This window comes from Triturus cristatus, chromosome 6 (assembly GCF_964204655.1).
Source record: "Triturus cristatus chromosome 6, aTriCri1.1, whole genome shotgun sequence".
In the NCBI taxonomy this organism is placed as follows: Eukaryota; Metazoa; Chordata; class Amphibia; order Caudata; family Salamandridae; genus Triturus; species Triturus cristatus.
In genome coordinates, this window is record NC_140589.1 from 432,208,963 (window position 1) to 432,230,869 (window position 21,907).

Below are 21,907 nucleotides of genomic sequence, written 5' to 3' on the forward strand. Positions count from 1 at the left end.
CAGCCCCAGCAGTCAGTTGTTGCCTGTGCTCCATTTTGCCTATAGCCAGTCATTTCTTCCAACCCATGGTACTGGAAAGTAGCCACTAGGTGGCGCTGCAGGGCTTACTATGGTAGTCGCGGCCGTTTTCCTTCTTTTCTAGAACCTCCTCCGGTTCCGTGGTGCTGTATATTGTCCTGCCTAAGCGGGTGTCGTGGAGCAGAGGAGTTGAGGGCAACTCGTCGGGGGTGCTGCCTTCTTTCCAACCTGGTGCCCCCCGAGCTGCAGACACTTCTGTCCTCGACAGTGAATGCTGCCTGGGATACATTCACATTTTCAGTGGAACTTGGTGCGCAGTGATAGTCTTCGGCTGGGGATCTCTCACCATGCGGGCGGCCTGGTTTATTTTCCTGCGGTTCCGATCGCTGCCCACCACACAGCTCAGGAGGCCCTCTCACCGAAAGCAGCATATCCTCTCAGCTCCCGGTATGTTTTCTTTCTTTTCGTATTGTGTAGTTCAGTCAGTCCAGGGTGGGAGGGTGAAGCAGGCAGGTTAGCACATATCTTCACTGCCTGTGCGGGCCATATACATTGTGCCCACTCTTGCTCAGTAGATGGGATGCTTCTTTCACTCCTCTCGCCCCGGCAGCCGGCTTCCTCAGCTATTCAGCTCCCTGAGGCCTGCCGGGGCGCTACAGTGTCTTACTTCTTCTCTTCACTTTTTCTATGCGGGGATCAGGCGCTCACTTTCTTAATTATTCCCGCCCCTCGCAGCAGGCCCTCTCACTGCACGGGCTGCCGCCTGGGAATCTCCAGTGCCTCTTCTTCACTCGCAGCGGGTCTCCCACTGTCCGCAGCTGCCTCGCGCCACTCCACCCTTCCCTCGTTGGATGGCAGATGCAGGGCTCAATGCGTGGGCATAGGGAGGCGTTTCCCACTCTTCTTTACACGGGCACCCCCTCGCTGCTCTTCCCGTAACCCGCTGGCTCACCTTAAGCCTGCCGGGTTTTGCAGGTAGATCACATGCGGGGTGGGCTCCCGCTCTGCTTTCTTCATTCGGAGCCTTAGCAGGCCGGTAGCAGGGGTCATGCCACTGGCTCCTTCACTCGCCTTTTCTTCTGCCCTCCCAGGGCATTACATCGCCGGATACATGGGCAGTAGGCTCTTCCAATGCGGGGTGGGCTCCCGCCGCCTCACTTTCACCTCGGGGCCCTTCACACGCCCAGCGGGCGCTCCACCGAATTTCACCTGCTGCAGGGGGTGCCCTCCACACGGGCAGCATTCTCCCCCTCAACCACCTTCAAAACGGTGGCTGCACACATGCGGGCGAGTCCCGCTCGTCGCCAATGTAATGTTTGGGGGCCCTAGCCCTCATGCCTGGAGAATGACCACGCAGATATGGATAGTTAGGTTGTAGAATTGGCCACGAGCACGTGCACTCAGGCCCCTTTATTAGCCGGGTCACGTCACTCGTGACGCAGGTGATGGATGGGTGTGGGGTGTGTGTGTGTGCCCACTCCCATAGGGGAGTGGCTACTAAGTCAGTGCCTGGTGAGACACTAGAACGTGTCTCGCAGGACACAACACACGTCCGTCTAGGTCGCCATCTTGGCCACGCCCCTCTCCTTGTTATTTTGTTGGTTCACCCATCTCTATGCATAGCATCATTATCATTTGGAATGAACTGCCCATCCATTTATAGAGAATACAGGTTTTTTCCAGAATTGCACACAGTTAATGTCTTCAGCATTCTAAGCAATATCTGAGTAATGAATATAGGCTCCTAGATATATGAAAGTACTGCATGCCCATTTCAATCACTGTAGAGATATGCTGTCAATCTTGGCTGCACTTTCTCTTCTCAAAGTGGACCTGCATGATTTCCCTAGGATTAATGCAAAGACCGAATTAAAGTATTTACTTTGTCCATCACAAGGACAAGTTCTAGTGTGAGGCTTTTAATATACAGCAGATTTTATGCAAGCCACCCGAGACATACAGCTCATGGTATGCTTCATCTTTCTGTTACAACACACCAGCAGTTTCAAGGAGATGACAAATAGTAATGATGACAATTGGCAGCCCTGCCTTGTGCCACATCCTATTTTTAACTGCAGAGAAAGTACTCAGCCTTTGCAAACACACGGCATGGGGAGTTGAAGTATTGGGCATGTTGGGCAATGATGCTTTTTGTGTCTATTCTTACAAATGCATTCCATGTTTGGGAGCAGAATGACAACCTCGAATTCAAACACCATTGAGTCACTGGAGGTTTGGATCCAAGACTGACAGGCTGCTTCACATCCTAAGCAACTTTAAGGTGATTAAAATCAACTGTAAGTCACTTTGCTCCCGGTTGGCCTAACTCGTTAAAGTTTGGTGGCGAGCGCTCCACTTGCGAAAGTCAGCCCACCGATGGCAGGACATGCCACAGTTTCTTTTGGGGTGGAACTTGCTTGCTGATGTGGTGGCCAGAACTAGGACTTTTGTTGGGATTTGCCGCTTGGTCAGATTCCGCAATCTATCTCAAACTTGTCTCGATCTTCCCCATGTGCCCTCCAGCCTGTGAGGCACCAACATTATTCGCTCATGCGGCACTAACTCTCGAGCTTCTGCGCATGAGTGTATTTATTGTCACTCATTAGCAAACGAGCATCTCTTGACACTTGTATGTGCATAGGCGTACTGTGTAGTCACAGCAGCCATCTTAGCCTGGGAGCGTTGCATAGCAACCTGCATGCAGGTGATGGAGCCGGTAAAATTAAATTTTTTAGTATACCCAAACCATTTATATATGTTTATATTAAAACGAATAAAGAACTAATTTTAAATTTAATAGTGTGATGTGAGGTACTAATTCAACCTAATTAACCAAGAGAATACACGTGGAAAAGCATTTGCATGGCTAAAATAATAAGTGAACTAAGTTTGTACGCATATTAATTTATATGTCTAGCTTAAGCAGTGTTAACGTGATTTGCGCTTAAATAAACCAGCATTAACGGCTTAAAATGTTGCATATGGCTAGATAAATGCATACACATAAGGGTATTAGTGAGGGAATAACATTGTTTAATTCATTTCTATGTATTAATTACGATTTGTGTTTCTTTTACTTAAGTTGACTATTTCGGCCTACTAAAAGATGGCTGCCGACTGAATCCTCACTAAAGTACATGACTTCATGCAATTAGCAATGGAGGAATGCGCCTGCACTGACTACGTCGTGGCCTCTCCTTGAACCTCCGAACCAGGTCCATGAAGACTACTCTGGGCAAGATGCCAATGTCCCTGAACATGGACCAAATGTTGCCATCTGGGAACCAAAAGCCACCTATTCACAATAGACTGATACTTTCCCGACCTGGGAACGACTTTCCCATGCGCCTAGTTTATACATCATCCGTATGTGAACTTTGGAGAATGTTTCTTAATGTATTGGGACGAGGCTGAATTCAGCCAATCAACGACCTGGAAATAATAAAAAATGATACTGTAATATGTAAATTTTAGTATAAATATTAGTAGTCTAGAGAGAGAAATTAGGTTACCACCCAAAGAGCTTGAGACGCACCCTGATCGATGCTACTCTATGCGGCACTCCACGCTGACAGCAGAGGACGAGACGGTAGAATCTCTGATGAATTTCTGAGGACCAGTTTCTGACTTAGAGAACGACAATTAGCCAGAATAGGTAATTATGACAAAAGATAATATCGCATTGTTAGGATTTAACCTGCAAATTTAATTAGATAAAGAAAAATCATTGTTTGAAGAACTGTGTCGGGTGGTTATTTTTGTAATGTTTATTTGATTAATACCAGAGTTAATGTGTTTCTATCAAATACCAAATCAACTAAATGATCTATTCGACCTCCGGATGGAGGTACTGTTAGAGTAAGTCAATAGATGTGTTTTCCTCTATCCAAAGTGAATAGCTGCAGTTCGGGAACAGGATATCTCTCCTCTGTAAGGCACAGATAGTTTTGATGAGAACGAATGTTGGTGTTATGGGCCCCACCAGCGTGTGATGTGTGTATGTGCGTGTGACTGAGGAGTCATTCTGTCCGTGGAAGCAGGAGGAGATTTTGTGTTCTGAACTGCACCACAGGCAGCCATTTCCCAGTTGGCTGTGTGAATTTCCTCTGGATCTACAATGCAGTTCACCTTGCTTCAAAAGCTTAATTTATTCGCTGGAACAGGTACAGAATTTGAGTTCATAAGTTTATTGGCCTTTGCTATTACTTATCATTATAAGTATCCTTCAGCATGGCAGGTGTTCAACAAATCACTCAACCGCCACTGTTTTTATCACAACCTGGCAATCTACAAATAAAATGGTCACAATGGTTGAGATTGTTTGAAAATCATTTGGTAGCTATCGACTCAACTGGGTATGGTCCTGCACGTCAATTTGTATTATTAGTTGGCAGTCTGGGGCAAGCTACTCAGAAGGTTTTTGATAATCTACCACAGGAACAATCAGGTGATGCAAATTGGAATATTTACATTGAGGCAATTGAAAAGGCTCAGCAAACAATATAAAGAAAAGCCAAGTATGCTTGAGAGGCACATTTTTTTCAAATGGAAGCAGTCAGCTGAGGAAAGTGTAAAGGAATAGGTGTCTGCACTAAGAGTCTTATCCACAACGTGTGATTTGGGGGTGAATTTGGATTTTTACATTCAAGATCAATTTGTGTTTAACTGTCATTTAAGGAAAATTCAGTCAAGATTATTGAATTTTAGAAACCCCAAACTGTTAGAGGTCATTTACTTAACCAAACGTATTGAGAAAACTATGGTGTCCGCAAACATTCTAATGCAGAAACTGTTGTAAATATAGTTAATACCAACAGCACTTAAACCCGGTATGTCTAGTACACATGCGCGGAAAACATTGAAGGAACACAAGTAAGAAGCCCATGGGTACCTGTTACCGTTGTGGATCCGAGAACCATATTAGTAATTATTCTGGATGTCCAGCATTTGGGAAGTGTTGCTTGCAATGGAAATAACTGGTCATTTTCAGGTTGTATGTAATAGCAACAAGCCTTCCATGAAAATCAACTGTGTGGACGTGGTGGATGACACGTGTTCAGAGCAGCTCAGCAATAAGATTCTTACTGTAGAGTGCATTTGTAGTTCCAGTGCTACTTGTGTAAATTGACCAATTATGTATATTCAACGACTGATAACATTTCTTTGCAGGTGGTGGCTGATTTGAGCTCTCCAATCACTATTCTCAAAGACACAACATTTTATGACAAATGGAAGGTCAATGTGTATTTAATGCCTCCTGATGGGAATCCCAAAGCATTGATGTGTTGGGTTACTCTACAGCCAAGTTAGAATGTATTGGTAGAGAAATCGTCTTGGAAAGTTATGTTGCAATTAGGGGAAGGACATAATTGGGTGGCAGGATTTGGCCCAAATGGGTTTATATCTTAAACCAGGGTCATAGAACCCTAAAGTCGTTGGTGATATACTGGTAGCATATGTTAGCAGCACTGAAAAGATGATCAGGAGCATCTTGCATGAGTTTAGTAAGGTGTTCCATGAACAAGTGGAAGTTGTAAAAGGGCTTGAGTATCACATTAGACTCAAACCTCAAGTACAACCAGTAGTTTATAAGGTTCGTCCTGCCCAACTCAAAGTGAGAGATGAGCTCAAACAGTTGTTGGAAGATCTATGTTCCCAGAGTATCATTGTACCTTGTGACTCTTCTCAGTGGGTCGCACCAGTGGCTGTGGCTCATAAGAAATCCGGAGAGATCAGTTTATTCACTGAATTGCGCACCCTAAATAAAAACATTTGTGATGGATTGCCACCCTCTACCTAAAATACATGCATTGATAACCAAGTTAGGGGTGCAAGGTGGTTTTCCATAAACGTCAGATTGCTTTGACACCAGTGTTGCAGGAACTCACTAACTTTATAACATCATTTGGTGCTTTTAAGTATCTCAGGCTTCCATTTGTTCTAGAGTCAGCAGCTAGTCTGTTTCAGAAGTTGTTTCAAGATGTAACAGGAGCGCACGCTTATCAGGACAATTTCTTGGTATTTGTTAAAACTATTGAGGTACACAATAACATTTTATAGAAAGTATTGTCAATTTTGTCACAGAGATGCATGACCATTAGGCATCACAAGTGTACATTTCCAACTGAGGAATTAGAATATGTAGGTCACACCATTTCCTCATCTGGGATATAGCCGAAATTGTGTCTGATTAAGGCCATCCGAGACGCCAAGCCACCCAAAGACAGAGATGCCCTCCAACCATTTCTAGGGCTAACAGAGTACTACTCACGGTTTGTGAAGCGTTATACCCACATTGTAGAGCCACAGAGAGTCTTTTTTGAGGAAGGGCCAAAAATGATTGTGGATGAGTAAATTCAATGTTTTGTTTGAACATGTAAAAAAGTAAATTGAGCAGGGGGCTGTACTGAGTCAAAGGGTAGCTGTAAAAGAACAAACGGAGGCCTTTGCATCTAGGGCATTGAAACAAAGTGCGTGTCATTACAGTACTATTGAACGTAAGGCACTGGCATGCATATGGGCTGTACAAAAGTTTAAAATGTACATATGGGGTTGCAAATTTGAGTTCTTGACTGACCATAAACCCTTGGGGCACATTTTAAATGGAAGTGGTTTGGAAAATCCGTCAACAAGGCTGATAAGATTGCTTTCGAAATGTCACAAATACAATTTTATGGTCAAGCATCTACTAGGAGGGAAAACTTTCCATGCTGATTGTTTGTCACAAATGCCTTTAGAGGATGATTACTTGAATGGGTGCCCCTAGGGCCATTACCAATTTTCTGGCACGTATGCATGAGAATTTATCAACCAAAGTTTGTTATAGCCCACAAGGAGAATGGTCTCCTTTTTAGGTCTCGCCTGATCCAGCGCATGCACTGGTCTGGCCGAGACATTTTGCATGCTGGTTTTCCAAGTGCAGCCTGCGGCCTAAAGCTTGCGTGCACGCGTGCAGCCACCATGTGTCTTACTCCGCCGTGCTTGATCGCGTCCGCGATCACTTTCACTTTCGCGGTCCGCGCGGCCGTGTCATTTTCACGGCCGCGCGGCCAATGCTTGTTGGGTTTGTTTTGCCAGGAAAGACTGGAATTCCGCCATCTGTCTGTCCTGTATTGTGTATTGAAATCGTTTTTGTAGCACACCGAACAGACGTGCGACATTTTAATAACGCAAGATTATTTTCGGGATCTCACATCTCATATAGATTTAATAATGATGAAAGGCTGAGCTGGCCTCATGGGTTATCAAACGGTATCAGAGTTTAAGAATGCTTAGGATTTCACCAACAGCCTCCAGGTGTTTGCTCATCTCTCTTGGCATCCGAGTGATCCTGCAATTTCGCCAGTACTTACACTCAGGGCATACAAGGGTCTCGGCAGCAGGTGGTCAGCCAACCGCACTGTCTAACTAGCTATTCTCTGTATTGCCTGCATTTATTTTCTGAAAAGGGACTGTCTCCTAATGAACATCTCTGCGCTCACGGTTCGTGACTCAATGACTCTGCCCCCTCCGCCCCTGATACTTGTGGCTTTCAGTTCCCCGATTCCTTAACATTCATCTTTGACGGGTCCTGTCCTGCTGCAAGCCTCTCTGGTGCCCTGGTTGGACAGTCAAATACAGCCGTGATTTGGATACCTGGGGCCCCTATTACCACTGCACCTTTGAGAGCTACTCCCATGCATTTGAGAGGCAAAACTTCGTGGGGCATTTATCCCACCCACCAGCGGTGACCCCTGCCAGTATTCAGGACTCAAGGATTCAAAGAAACTCAAATGCTTAGGCCGATTGCCAGTCCCCCCTCTCCCTTCACACCACCCCCTGCCTCTCCCACGCGGCTCTGTCCGCGGGGCATACAGGGCCCGTTCCGAGCTGTGGATGTGCTGCGGGCTCTACCTCGGTTCCTGGATCGCAGCAGTGACTGATAGAAGAGCGATCCGGAAAAGACCAATCCCGCCTCCGTAGGTACAGAATGTACAGGTGCCCCTCCTCTGGGGATTGTTTCAGTGACAACATGCAGTACATCAGAGGGTGTGGGGAACAGAGGGGCTCACATGGGAGGCGCCCTGTCTTCACAGCCCATGTCTTCATGGCGTTTTACATCACGGACTTTAATTGGAATGAAAAAACGGGATAGTCTCTCAAAGGGGCATGGCTGATACAATTAAGGGCATGGCTTAACAGCACTTAAACTGAAAATCTGTGTTTAGCATGATGTGCCGCCCGACTGGTATTTTGCTATTTCAGTCATTGCATCCAGATACATAATATAGCAAGTAACATTACACTTACAAAAAGCCAGGACTCTTGACTTTGTCAATGGTTGTAAGTTGCATAAGATAAATAACCAATAAATATGGCTTCGTTGTATAGAATATTGAAAATGCTTCAGTTCTGAAAGGGTGAGACTATGAAAGAACTATTGTGAGTCTCTTGAACGTTATATCAAAGGCAGTGAAGGGTGACACTTCAGCAGAGTTAAGATTGCATTTTTTCATCCTGAGAGTGAGGGCAAAAATGGAGCGCACGAAAGGGACCCGTGTCAGTACCTGCTTTTTAGAACTGCCGGTGCTGAACACAGGCAGGACCCAGGCCACTTAAAGCCCAGGTTATAGCCTTACAAACCCCATGTTTTCTCTCATTGTAGTGGGTTAATCTTCTCCGAGACCGCACCCTACATTGCCGGGGTTCATTTCTTCTTCTAGACCTTGTCTACTCACAGGAAATTACGTCCTCTCCTAGCCCTTGCGGTACAATGCAGGGTTATACCCTCCACATGGGTGTGCCATGCGTCTACAGGGGTTTATGTCCTCTTCCAGCTCATTCCCTACACTGCAGTGGGCTATATCTTCCAGGCCTTGCCCTACATTGCAGCCAGGGGGTTAAATCATCTTCCAGCCCTTTCTCTACACTGAAGGAGGTTATATCATATTGCAACCCATGTCCTACACTCAGGGTTATATCATTCTCAGCTCCTGACCTACAGTTCAAGTGGTTATAGCATATTCCATCCCATGGCATACACTGCAGTTGTATGTCCTCTTCCAGCCCATGGCCTACAATGCAGATGGGCAACATCACCTGACAGTCCTTGCACTACACTGCAGGGAGTTGTAACATCTTCCATCTTATGCCCTACACTCCAGTTGTATGTCCTCTTCTAGCCCATACTATTTACTGCAGGGGGTTATATCCTCCCACAGTCCATACCCTACACTGCAGGGGGTTATATCATCTTCCATCCCATGCCCTACCCTGCAGTTGTATGTCCTCTTCCAGCCTATGCTCTACACTGCCGGGGTTTATATCATCTTCCATCCATTGCCCTACCCTGCAGTTGTATGTCCTCTTCCAGCCTATGCTATACACTGCCAGGGGTTATATCATCTTCCATCCCATGCCCTACCCTGCAGTTGTATGTCCTCTTCCAGCCTATGCTATTCACTGCAGGGGGTTATATCCTCTCACAGTCCTTATCCTACTCTGCAGAGGGTTATATCATTTTCCAGCCCATTCCCTACACTTCAGATGGGCACTATCACCTTCCACTCCTTGCCCTACACTACAGGGGGTATATCTTCCATCCCATGCCCTACACTGCAGTTTTATGTTCTCTTCCAGCACATGCTATTCCCTGCAGAGGTTATGTCCTCTCACAGTCCTTACCCTACACTGCAGGGGGTTATATCCTCTCACAGTCCACACCCTACACTGCAGGGGGTTATATCCTCTCACAGTCCATACCCTACACTGCAGGGGGTTATATCCTATCACAGTCCATACCATACACTGCAAGGGGTTATATCCTCACAGTCCATACCCTACACTAAAGGGGGTTATACAATTTCCCATCCCATGCCAATGCAGCACAGATCGAAAAAGAAACAAGCATTGGCATAGCCAATAGGTCTAGCCTTTGGGACCTCATAAGTATTTAGCTATACAGCAAAATATCCTCGGTTCAACAACATTAACTGTTGCATGGCTAAACACTTATAAGGTCCCAAAGGCGAGACCTATTGGCTATGCCAATGCTTGTTTTAAAGTAGAACAAGGAATCAGACAGGGTTGCGTATTCACCCCTCTACTGTTTTCTCTTTTTATTAATGGAGTGGATAACGCCTTGAAGTCCATTCAGGCTGATGCCACGTGTGCCGCAGGGTGTCCCATATCAGTGTTATTATATGCTGATGACGCTGTCTTGCTATCTAGGACCCCAGTCAGCTTGCAGCAATTGATTAATGTTTTACGAGATTTATGGTCTCTGAAAAAACGGTGATCAACAAATCAAAATCTTCTGCAATGGTTTGCGGGCATAAATCAACCAAATGTAGATCTTTTTTTATTAATAACACCATAATATCTAGAGGTAATTCATTTTGTTATCTGGTATTATTAATGAGCACTGGTTCATGAATTTAACATATTTTAAATGCCAAGAAAAAGATGAGAAGAAATTCTAATGGAATTTTTAAGTTTTCCTCAAAATTGGGTTGTAGCCCTATTAACCCTTTCCGTGCTCATGACGGAGCGATTCCGTCATGAGGCTCGGTTGGCACCCAGCCATGGGGTAGCGTTGGCGCTCCCCCCATGGGCAGCTGATCTAGCCCCCACAGAGGGGGATGGCAGCGGTTTCCGCTGCCACCCCGACCCCCCCACGCAATCCTATGACGTCAGCGCACACAGCGCACACCGGCATCATCAGGAAGCGCTGGACGTGCTGGAAACCATTTGTTTCCAGCGCGTCCAGGAGGAGCCGGTGAGTTTGTGTGCTCCGGTGGCAGGGGGGGGGGGAGGTGGGGGGAAATTGAAACGTATTGAGGCATCGGGGAGACAAAAGAGTATTTCCTCTCTCCTGCTGTCTCAATACAGGGCATTCCTGCAGCAAGATCACGCACAGCGTCGCAATCGTGCTGCAGGAATGCGCCCACTGGGCACCAGGGATTCCTAATTTAGTTAAAGGAATCAACCGCATGGACAAGGGTCGCTTCCTTAGGAGGGCAAATATTTTTAAGACTTTTCTGCCCCTCCTAGGGCCAGATCGCCTAGGTTTTTGGAGTTTGTGGACCCGGGGGGCGGGGGGGAGCAGAAAAGCCCACTAGAACCAGGGATCCTTTTTTAAAAAAAATGGAAGAGACCCCTTCGGGAAGAGTCGCTTCCAGGGGCCTCATTTTTTTAAAATGTGTATTCTTACCCTCCTTGGGGCAGATCAGTCCGTGCATTTGGCCTTTCTGGGGGGCAGAATACCCCACTAGACACCAGGGAGTCCTATAATTATGTAAAGGAAGCGACCCCTTGGGCAAGGGTTGCTTCCTTAGGGGGCACATTTAAAAAAAATACTTTTCCCCCCCGGGGACAGATTGCCTGGGTTTTCGGCGTTTTTGGCCCCAAGGGGGGCAGATAAGCCCACTAGAGCCAGGGATACGTTAAAAAAAAATTCAGAAGCGACCCCTTGGGGAAGGTGCGCTTCCAGGGGTCACATTTTTGTAAAATGTGTGTTGGGCAAGGGTCACTTCCAGGGGGCAGATTCTTTTTATGTGTGTATTCTGCCCCCCTGGGGGCAGATCGGCCTGTTATTTTGGCCTTCCTGCCCCCGGGGGTGTGTGTGGGCTGACGCTTGGCTGGTGGTGTGTGTGGACTGGCGCTTGGCTGGCAGTGTGCCTGGACTGGCGCTTGGCTGGCGGTGTGAGTGGACTAGCACTTGGCTGGTGGTGTGAGTGGACTTGTGTTTGGCTGGCGGTGTGCGTGGACTGGCGCTTGGCTGGCGGTGTGGGTGGACTTGCACTTAGCTGGCTGTATGGGTGGACTGGCGCTTGGCTGGCTGTGTGTGAGTAGTGACTTGCTGCTGGTCACTACACACACTGCTAGCCAAACGCCACTCCATGCAGTCCGTGAGCTGGTGTGGTTGCTGTGTCAGGAATGTGGGCGTGTGAAAGTGATGGGCCCTTGAATGGCGCTGTCTGCTGGTGTGAGTGTTGTAATGTGTTTTGCCCGCGGCTTGTGGTGTGAATGGTTTTGTATGTGTCACACGTATGAAAGGTGTATGAATGGCCTGTAAAGAGGTTAGTGCCTTGTTGTGGCTTTACAGCTCATGAGCTGTTGGTCAATGGTTCCGTTTTTCGTCCTTTCAGTTATTAACAGTGCATTTCATTTTTGTGAAATCTCTTGTTAATAAAATTTTATATACTGAATCATCACTTGTCCTCGTGCCAAATCCAACCAGTATGTGTGTGTGCTTGAGGAATAGATGGCTGTGCAGTAATCTTTGTCTTTTTGTCTCTCTGCCAAGGTGTACATTTCATCTAAGAAAAACCTACCAACTGTAGATATTGTTGTAAACTAAACACCAGTGGGAGTACATGGTGATGTCTCTCTTGTGGATCCTAACAAGCTATCTTACCCACAATGCACTGCAAACCTCAAAATGTGACTGTCACATTTTCCTTGCATTATTGTGCTCAAATTTTCACGCTGCAGAAAGTAACAACAAATTTCCAACCCCCCAGCATTTCTCCAAGTATTCCAATAGAAATGGTACCTCACTTGCGTGGGTGGGTCAAGGAAATGCGACAGGCAAGGGCCCAAAACCTAGTGAGGTGACATCAAAATTACCTATCACAAACCAACCTGGTTTTGCAAGGAGGGTCCCATGAGTTTTTGGCCCAGGGCTCGGCGGCCATCTAGGGAAACCTACCACACCCACACATTTCTGGAAACTAGACACCCAGGGGAGTCCAGCGAGGTATGGCTTGTGTGGGTCCCCCAACATTCTTCAACCCAGAATCCTCTGCAAACCTCAAATTTCGCTGAAAAAATCCCTATTTTCTAAACTTTCTGTGTGGGAAAGGTCTGGAATCTGTGTGGATCCACACAGTTTTTACTTTGAGTGTATAAGGATCTTTCATTATTTGTACTTTTATGGCTGTTCTTTTTTAACTGCCTAATGAAGATTTTGAACTGAATTGATTACTTGAATGATACTGAATGTGTCATGGCTGTTGTGGATGCCATCAGAGAGTGCAGTACAATACAGTTATAAGTACTGAGAAATAGTGGATGGATGCGTATTGCAGTGATGAGAAATTACAGAAACTCTTAGGATTTGATGTGAAGGGTTGGTCTGAAAGTAGGTGGTTGATGGGTGAGTTAAAATCGTTCATGTAGGTGTCTAAGGAGTTGTCTATAGTGAATACAATTTGTTTGAGAGGCAATTTGTTTGTGCCATTAGTAAAGGTACGAAATGATATCAACATCATGACCCATCAAGGACATTTAGGCATGAACCAAACTTGTAAAAGAATTAAACACCATTATCGGTTGCCTTCATTGGACAGCCAGGTCAAGTTTGTCATTGATAAGTGTTCTGAATGTTGAAACACTGGAAGACCTCCCGAACACCCTTGCACCCCGTCCCTTCTCCTGATGGGGCTCTGGAAAAAACAGGTTTGGATTTATCTGGGCCATATTCACACTCCCGATCAAAATGAGGTATCTGATTCTCTTAGTTGACTATTATTCTAAGTGGATGAATTTTTCTTTTGTGGAATCTCCAACATTGAAAATATCATCAATTTTTGTGAACATGTTTTTGTTTAAAGGTTCTCCAAAAGAAGTTGTTATGGTCAATGGTATGCATTTCACACCTGAACGTATGTGTGAGTTCCTAAAGTGCCATGATGTAAAACATTTGAGAGTTGCTTTGTATTTGCCAACTTCGAATGGTTTAGTGGAGCAAGGGAACAAGTTTGTGAAAGAAGGCATACAAACTGATCTGATGTCTGGTCCAGATGTGTGTAAGTACCTAAGAGACAATTATGGAGTTATAACACTTCATCACATTGTACAACTGGGGTAACCCCTTTTTGCGTACTTAAGGGAAGAGAAGTTCACACTGGTTTGTTTCCTGGTTGTCTTGAGGGTGTAAGTTGTAAGGGTAATACTGTAATACATGATAACAAAAGGGAGGCATCTTCAAATGTGGGAATTAATCAAGCCAAGATGAAAAGTAAATATGATAAGAGACATAACTGTAGACAATCGAGTATCTGTGTTGGTGGCTGGGTGCTAATCAAAAGACTGTTTATATTCAGTAAAAATGAGTTCAAATTTACAGCACCACAGTTGTTAGAGTTGGCAGAAGTGCTTGAATACTTGAGGGCAAAGGGTGATGGAATAGGAGACAGTTGGTGAAACTTACTCAGCAACAAGCTGAGATAATTCGAAAGAACATTGGTATAGAATCTAATGCTAACTGGTCATATTGGTTGCAGCCTAATTATGTGTCTTTCGACAGTTAAATGGTAGTGATCTCACACAATCGCCCCCACAGCACCCAGAAACCTCCTGAATGATTGCTTTGGCTTCTGGCTCTGGGGTTAGCAATAGATGGTAATTTTTTGCTGCGATTAGTATTGTGAATGTCTGTCAATAAATCCCTTAAGGATACATACTCAATAGGTTGAAGCAGTGACTTGCCCGCTCATCTCTAAATCTATATATTAAATGCCCTCCCACTCTGGTGCATTTGCGTGACTCCAGCATTCTACAAATTTGTCCTGCTCTCACCTGTTCCCCTTGTGATGATCACGTTGTGTTCTCAACCCAGTGCTATAGAGCTGCTCTCTGTCTATCTGAATGCTAACAATTTTTAGTAAACATGGACATCTAGGGGCATATGTATGAAGCCCATTTCCCGTTTGCAAACGGGAAAAAGCCTTTTGGTATGTATCATCCCAAAAGCCCTCGCAAAATAGGGAATCGCAAAATTTGTGATTCCTTATTTTGCGAAAGCATTAAGGAATCGTAAATTGCGATTCCTTAAATGCGATGTAAAAAGCACCGAAGTTGTGCGATTTCTCCTTAAGAAATCGCAAATTACCACCAGCTTCAAGTTGGTGGTAATTGGCGATTTCTTTGAAAAATGCACTTTTTTGCATTTTTCAAAGTGCCATGTGGTGCACTGCCCTTTAGGGCATTTATGTGTGCCACATGTGCTCACATACACATTTCAGGGGTGCAACAGGGTGTTCTTTTGACACCCTGGCACCCTTGAAATTGCATTCTCAATTTGTGATTCTCTAATTGAGAATCACAAATTGAGAATGTCTTCCCATTCATTCCTATGGGCCTCTAGGCCCATAGGAATGAATGGTGAGGTATTCCTAAGGAATATGTAGGATTCGCAAAATTATTTGCAAATCCTACATACATAGCGTTTTGCGATTCTCAAATAGCGATTCTCTAAAAATCGCTTTTTGAGAATCACAAACGTATCCTTTGATACAAATGCCCCCTAGTATCTTCACAGATTCTAATTGCCAGACTAATATTTAAACACAACAGAACAATCTATGTCAATTCACTTATTCGTGAATGGAGCACAGGACTGAGATTACAGAAGAGTCCTGGCTGATGGTCTATACCCCAAGAGGCATAAGTAAGTAAGTAAATATTCATGAATGAAGATCAGCAGCAAGTTGGTGCCTGCCTAAAGTGTACTGAACAATATTTATACAATATAATTAAAAGCATTGGGCCCCTTTTTTATTTTTTACAAAGCACCATTTTGTCTTATTCTAGTGGTTTGGGGATAAATATGTCAGCAGTAAACACTTGATGACCTTCTGAAACTCAATTCTTTTTCCACCTCACATTTGTAGATGTTTTCCTGACTGGGGTTCTTAAAATTCATCTTTTCGTCTTGGCCTAGGACTAGAGGCCATCTGAAAAACCACCTCGAATATTATTGTCAATGTGGTTTCTTCTGGCTTAAAGTGCATCCATCAAGGCACCACACTTTCCCTTCTGTATCTTGTAAAGCACTTAAAAGTGAATTAACTGTAGCAAGAAAAAATTAAAAATAAATCAAAATAAATTCAACCTGATCGAGCGTGGAGTAGGGAGACATCATGAGAGGATAGGCTCTCTCTAGAAAGATCCAAAAGCACGTGCGGCTGAAGGGACCAGCGCAGCGCTCACTCATTTAATCAAGCAGATATAGCATTGATGAAGATGAGACAATTATTATATGAAAAGGGAGAAGCAATAGAGACTCTGCTAGCAAGAAACATATGCTTCCAAAGACCAATAAAAGCTCATCGCCAAGGTTAGAAGATAGGGCATGTTGTGAGTGACCACAGCAAATAAAAAGCAGGAAGCCTTCAGACTCCTTTCAGGGCCTCTACATGAAGGGATCAGAGAGAGGGGAGGAGATAAAGAGGTACTTGGAGTGGTGTAGATGTTTGTTGCTCTCAGCTGAGGCGAGAGAAACTACTGAGAGGCACACAGGGGACTCTGTAATTCGAGAAGCCTTAAAATTATGAAACAGAACAAAACTCTGGGCCCAGATGGCTTCCTGGTCTTCTTTTACAATATATTGTTTAATTAAGTTCGGTAAATCAATGGATACCCTCAACACATTCACTCATGTCGCAGGACAGACCCTCGTCAATATGTGAGACAGACATAACGTTAATCCACAAGCCCGGGGAAAACTACAGATATATAAAGAAAACACAATGCAGATATCTTCACAAAGATCTTGGCTAATAGGCTTGAAGATCTCAGGTACTAATTGGTAGATCTGGATCAGATGGGTCTTATTGAGCAGAGACAGGGAATGACAATGTAAGGTAAACAGTGCACATCGCGGAACAAGTCAGCAGAAATAAATTCATGGTCATATTGCTTTCAGTGGACGAGGACAAGGCATTTGACTGAGCTATTTGGTGGTTGTTAGATGCTGTCCTTGAAACATTATTATTTGGCACTTGAATGGAAGACTAGATTGTCGCAGGATACAAATCCCCTAAGGTGGCTGTCAAAGTAAAGGACTGAAATCCCCTGTCTTTCCCCTGAGTTTAAGCATTTGAAGGGGAGCCGACATCTCCTATTGTGAAGCCCCTGAGGAGTGACAATTAGAGCCTGCGATGACATTGAGAGTCCTCTTATGGGAGAAGACCACAAGATCTGTTTCTTTGCAAATTATGTCTTACTCTCCTTGTAAACCCAAAGAGCTCTCTCCTGGAGGTATTGGATGAGCTGGACCAATTCAAGAATGTAGCTGGATTTAAAGTGAAAAATTAAAATGTGATCTTCCTTGACCTGTCCCTCTTCCCATTCCATGTCTCAGACATTCAGTGTACTTCGCCATTCACATGGGATGATCACTTGGGTTTTGACCTGACCAAAAAACTTGATTAGTGGAGAGGACAACAATAGGAAGCCTTACAAAGGGAAATCTATGAAGATCTAAGACTCTGACATCCCCTATACAGATCGTAGTTGGCATGTATTATTAACATTCTCAAAATGAACAGGCACCTCAGAGTCCTGTACTGCTTCTAATTCCTTCTGAGCAGCACCCCTCTCACTGAAATTCCCTCTATGAGTCGATCGGAGGACTTTGTTTGAGCAGCTGGTCAACTGTGAATTTCAATGACGGTCCTGATAACACCCATAGAGAGAGGACTAATTTGTCCAGACTTCTTATACTACTATAGGGCAGCACACCTCAGCTTTATGTCGGACTCAAGGTGAGCGATAGTGAAAAGAAGTGGCTGTTTATGAACCATGCACTAGCTGACTGCTCCTTATGGGATCTAGCTTGGCTGAAAATGTCATAATGCTCATGCTACTCCAGTGAAAACCGTCCTTGAGGTATGGGATCAAAAGGTGGTTTAACCTCCTTCCCATCTCCAAACACACATATCCACTGCAACCCCTCATTTAGACTGTCCATGGCAGGTAACGACTTTAGACATTGGAAAATGAGAGAGTTGAACACCAGCAGACCTATTCCATCATGGCCAGAATAGATCCATTACCCAGTGCAAAACTGAATTTGATGTACTTGAAATGAACCAGCTTCAATACGATAAAAAAAAGGCACTGATCACTTCACCCCCCACCCTAAGATGGCCACTAGATCTCTAGAACACTTTGAAAAAAATGATCAGCACTCACACGGACTCTGTCGGATTGATCTCCAACATATACAAGGTACTCCAACTCAGAGAGTCAATTCGTTGATAGGCTTATCAGGGAAGGCGTAAAGTGGAAGTTGGGAGTCAAGTCCTAGATGAATCATGGGAGGGAGTATGGATTGACAATCCAAAACATACTCAAGTATCCCTCACAGGAAATCAGTGTATAGAATAATGTATCAATGGTACATGATGCCCTAAAGCCTTCACCACATTTCCTTTGTTATTCCAGAAGGATGATGAAGCTGTGAGGAGAATAGTATACCATCACCCACATTTGATGGCATATTTCACACGTTCTAGAAGGAAGTCCTGGTGAATATTAAAGGAACTTTACAGTATCCTATGGCACTGGACCCAACATTAATTGTCCGGGGTGTACGTGAGCGTGGCTAAAACACTTGTTGCCTTATTTAGGAGGTAGAGATATCTTCCACCCATCATTTTTTTGTTTAATAAGCTATGGCAATTCCAAGCGATGGAGAAGTTAATATACAGCTTATTCCAGACATAGCAAATTCAGGTTAAGATGTAGGGCACTGGTACAATGCTTTTCAAGACTGGAACATCTCTGCTTCATGTATCCACGCTTGTGGGATTATAGGAGGGTTGCAGAATGTAGGTGTGTTGCAGACTTTCAATGCAGTTTAAAACTCTGGTAATTTGTGTTGATCTGGCAATTGACGGTGTTGTCTGAAATTCTCATTTATCATATCTGATTGGAAGAAAATAAAACAGAAGTTGAAAGAAAAATAAATGCATCCTATAAAAGTCATAGCACTGCTTCAGTTAAACTGCTTACTATAATGCATCTGTAAGAGTTCTCCTCATCACAGTCTCTGCTCCTTCTTCCTCATTCGATTTCTCAATGCATATGTTGTCTTCAATTTTATCGTAGAGTGCCGCACTGTAAAGCATGGGACCCATGATAGAGCTGGCGCACAATTAATCCGCAAACGTATTCTGATTAAGTTCCCAGAACTTCAACTGGAACTCTGCCTTACTACATCATGAGAGGCCTTGCTTCTTCAGCAGTCTTCTTTAGATGTTTATTTTGCCTGATCCTAAATTGGTGGGTACCTCAGCAAAATAGCTGCTCATTCTTTCAGGATCCTAGTAGTGTGATCCTAGCTGAACGTGCTATCCACCGATGATATGTATTGTATTTGTGTCTTATGGACTCAACATGTTGGTGATCCTCCAACAGTACTCCATTGATTCTATTGCCGCTCACATACTGTCACTCTGTTATTGTAACTAGTTACCTTTTTTTGGGGTAGGGCAATATAGTGACTCTCAGAATTCAGGGTGGGAGAAGCTCAAATTACCTATCTGCAGTCTGACATTTGAGTTGGGCATGTTTTATCTTTATTCAGCATAAGGGAAAGTAAATGATGGCCTATAGCTCATTTGTGAATGTATTTTAAAGCCAGCATGTACATCTTTGGGGTATTTTGAAAATGCATTTTCTTACTGGTTGTCCTTGCTTATATTTAGTATGTTAAAAGTATGGTATGGCTTTACTAGTAGTAAGGCATCATGCACTGGTAAAGGTGTAAAAAGATATTGGCTAATAAATACTTTTTCTAATTTCTTATTTAAATTGTTAGCTATATTTTTTTATGCAATTGGTGATATACTGGGTTTGTATAATCCTAATAAATGGAGGCATCTGGTTATGAGAAGTCAAGTCAATTATAGGTGGTGTGACTACAAGACCAATGGTTTGGTGTTGAAATTCTACTCTTCGCCTTTGCAATCTCTCCTGCATCATGTTTTTAAAGGATCTTTTCAATTGATGTTTCACTTTATATTTAAGAGTGAAATAAAACAATTATGGTTTTACTGAAGATCTGTAAAGCAATAGAAATGTAAATAAGCAAAGAATTAGTGTCTTCAAACTAACTCTGAAAACATTCCATTAGATCACAGCTGAATAGCGTTACCTTTGAAAGGGCAAAGCAGACACTGCATGCCACTGAAAACTTGAAACAGTAAACCTGGTTTGTCAAACAGAAATATTAGGTTTGTTAAATAGATATAAAAATATTGTACGTACAATTGGCAACATTTCAGGCTCTAGATTAATGTATAACATTTTACTGTATAATGGAAAAGTAAGAGAGTAAAAATCAATAAAAGCGTCATAACTGATTTTGATACTTTTTATTGATGTATTTCATATGAGGGTAAAAACAACATATTTCAAATAGCAAAGATAATTTTGTGTTCAATAACGAGAGCTCTAAACATTTTCTATGGTATACATTGTCATATGATGACCTCATTAATATACCTTAATAGAAGAGGTAGGATTTTAATTCTCATGTTCTACTGATGGCATAAGCCCATTTAGGTTGAAAATGGTACTGAATGTTAATTGCTGGATTTCCGGTGAAACACGTATTATTCCCACTCGTGTATATGAAACCACCTCAGCATCAATTACTTATATGCTACAATGCCCTAATTGTTTTTTCACAATCTATGAGAAGCACATTATCCCTAAATTTCCATAAATTTCCTTCTAATCTTTAATGCATATGCTTGTTTTGTTCTTGATTACAAAAAACACTTTACACCACACTACCCCATATTAACTAACTTAGCTCACTATTCTGAGATAGCTTATTGGGTGCTCACATTCACACCTAATAGGGAGAGTACTCTGCCAGTTCTATTGCAATAGCCAATATATGTCCCTTTATTACTCCTCTTTTTAAAAGTTGTTTCCAAACAAGCAGCAATCCAAAACAAATCCAAAGCTAGAGTGTTTTTCATTTGCCACAATGACGGCGGTAGATTTAGTAAGAATTTTATTGATATATGATAAAACAAATAAATAATACAACTAAAACTATGTTTTGGGTGCTTGTCTCAAGCTACATGGATTCACTCCAGTATCTACACTGTTCTTTCACTCATGTTGAAATAGAATATAGACAGTAACTCAGCTAAGATTCTGTCCTTTTTTTAGTGAGACATTCTGGCCCTTGACACTGGCTGCATCTAGAAGCTTAATATTTCATACAGATATTTATAGCACATGTATACCACTGGGTCAATCTTTGCCTTCACAAAAATCACAAATGAACCATCAAGGGGAAATGATTTTCATCCTTCACTCTGATGAGGTAACCCAGAAAGGTAGTATTATTTAATATGGCTAGGGAAATCTTGTAGAGCTTTATCAAAGGGTCTTCGTGTGCAAAGTTGCAGCCATCACTAAAAAAACGTAATTGTGAATTTTATACAATAACAAAATGCAATAGAATATGCAATATTAGTTGCTCCAGTTCATTCAAAAGCTCCAACACCTTACTTCTGAAACCACAGAGGTTACAGCAGAAGAAAACCTACAACCAATCGTTCTCTGGGATTGCCCCGAGAATTTGAAACACCTTGCATACTAAAGTCAGAATGAATCCCTCAACTGTATCTTTCAAGAAAGAGGTCTAAGTACTACTTATGAACACATTTCTTCCCTAGATCCTAAGATACTGATCCCTCAATCACATGCATGGCTACTTCTTACCGGCTAGTTTAGAATTTTGGATTTTTATCAGGTCTGACATTAGCCTTCCTTTTCTCCACACAGTCTGATCCTGCAGTTTTTTTGACTATGATAGCTTTGTTTTTTATTGGTTTTCTCCTCTGCACTCTAAACATTGTAAAACATACCCCCTTTTTTCTGGGTACTAGCCTATCCTGTCTTTTTCTCTCAAATATGGTATTATTGTTATTATGGCTCTGCTCATTGCTATTTTATAAAGCACTCTTATACCTGCAAGGGTCATGTTTGTGCTATAAAAAACTATAAAAATAAATCTAGAAAGGTACCCATGCACCTTAATATCTTGCATCAACAAACAAACAATCAAGGTCTTACTGAAGCAAGACAGTGAAAG

General features: G+C 43.3%; 1 long non-coding RNA gene across 1 annotated transcript; it reads right to left on the reverse strand.

Moving 5' to 3' along the window:
* Nucleotides 1–16,375: 16,375 nt before the first annotated feature.
* On the reverse strand, nucleotides 16,376–20,918 carry LOC146817263 (uncharacterized). Its single transcript, XR_014962960.1, has 3 exons — nucleotides 19,946–20,918; nucleotides 18,802–19,852; nucleotides 16,376–18,714 (listed from the first exon to the last, which is right to left on the reverse strand). It is a non-coding gene; the product is annotated as an uncharacterized LOC146817263 (long non-coding RNA).
* Nucleotides 20,919–21,907: the final 989 nt, after the last annotated feature.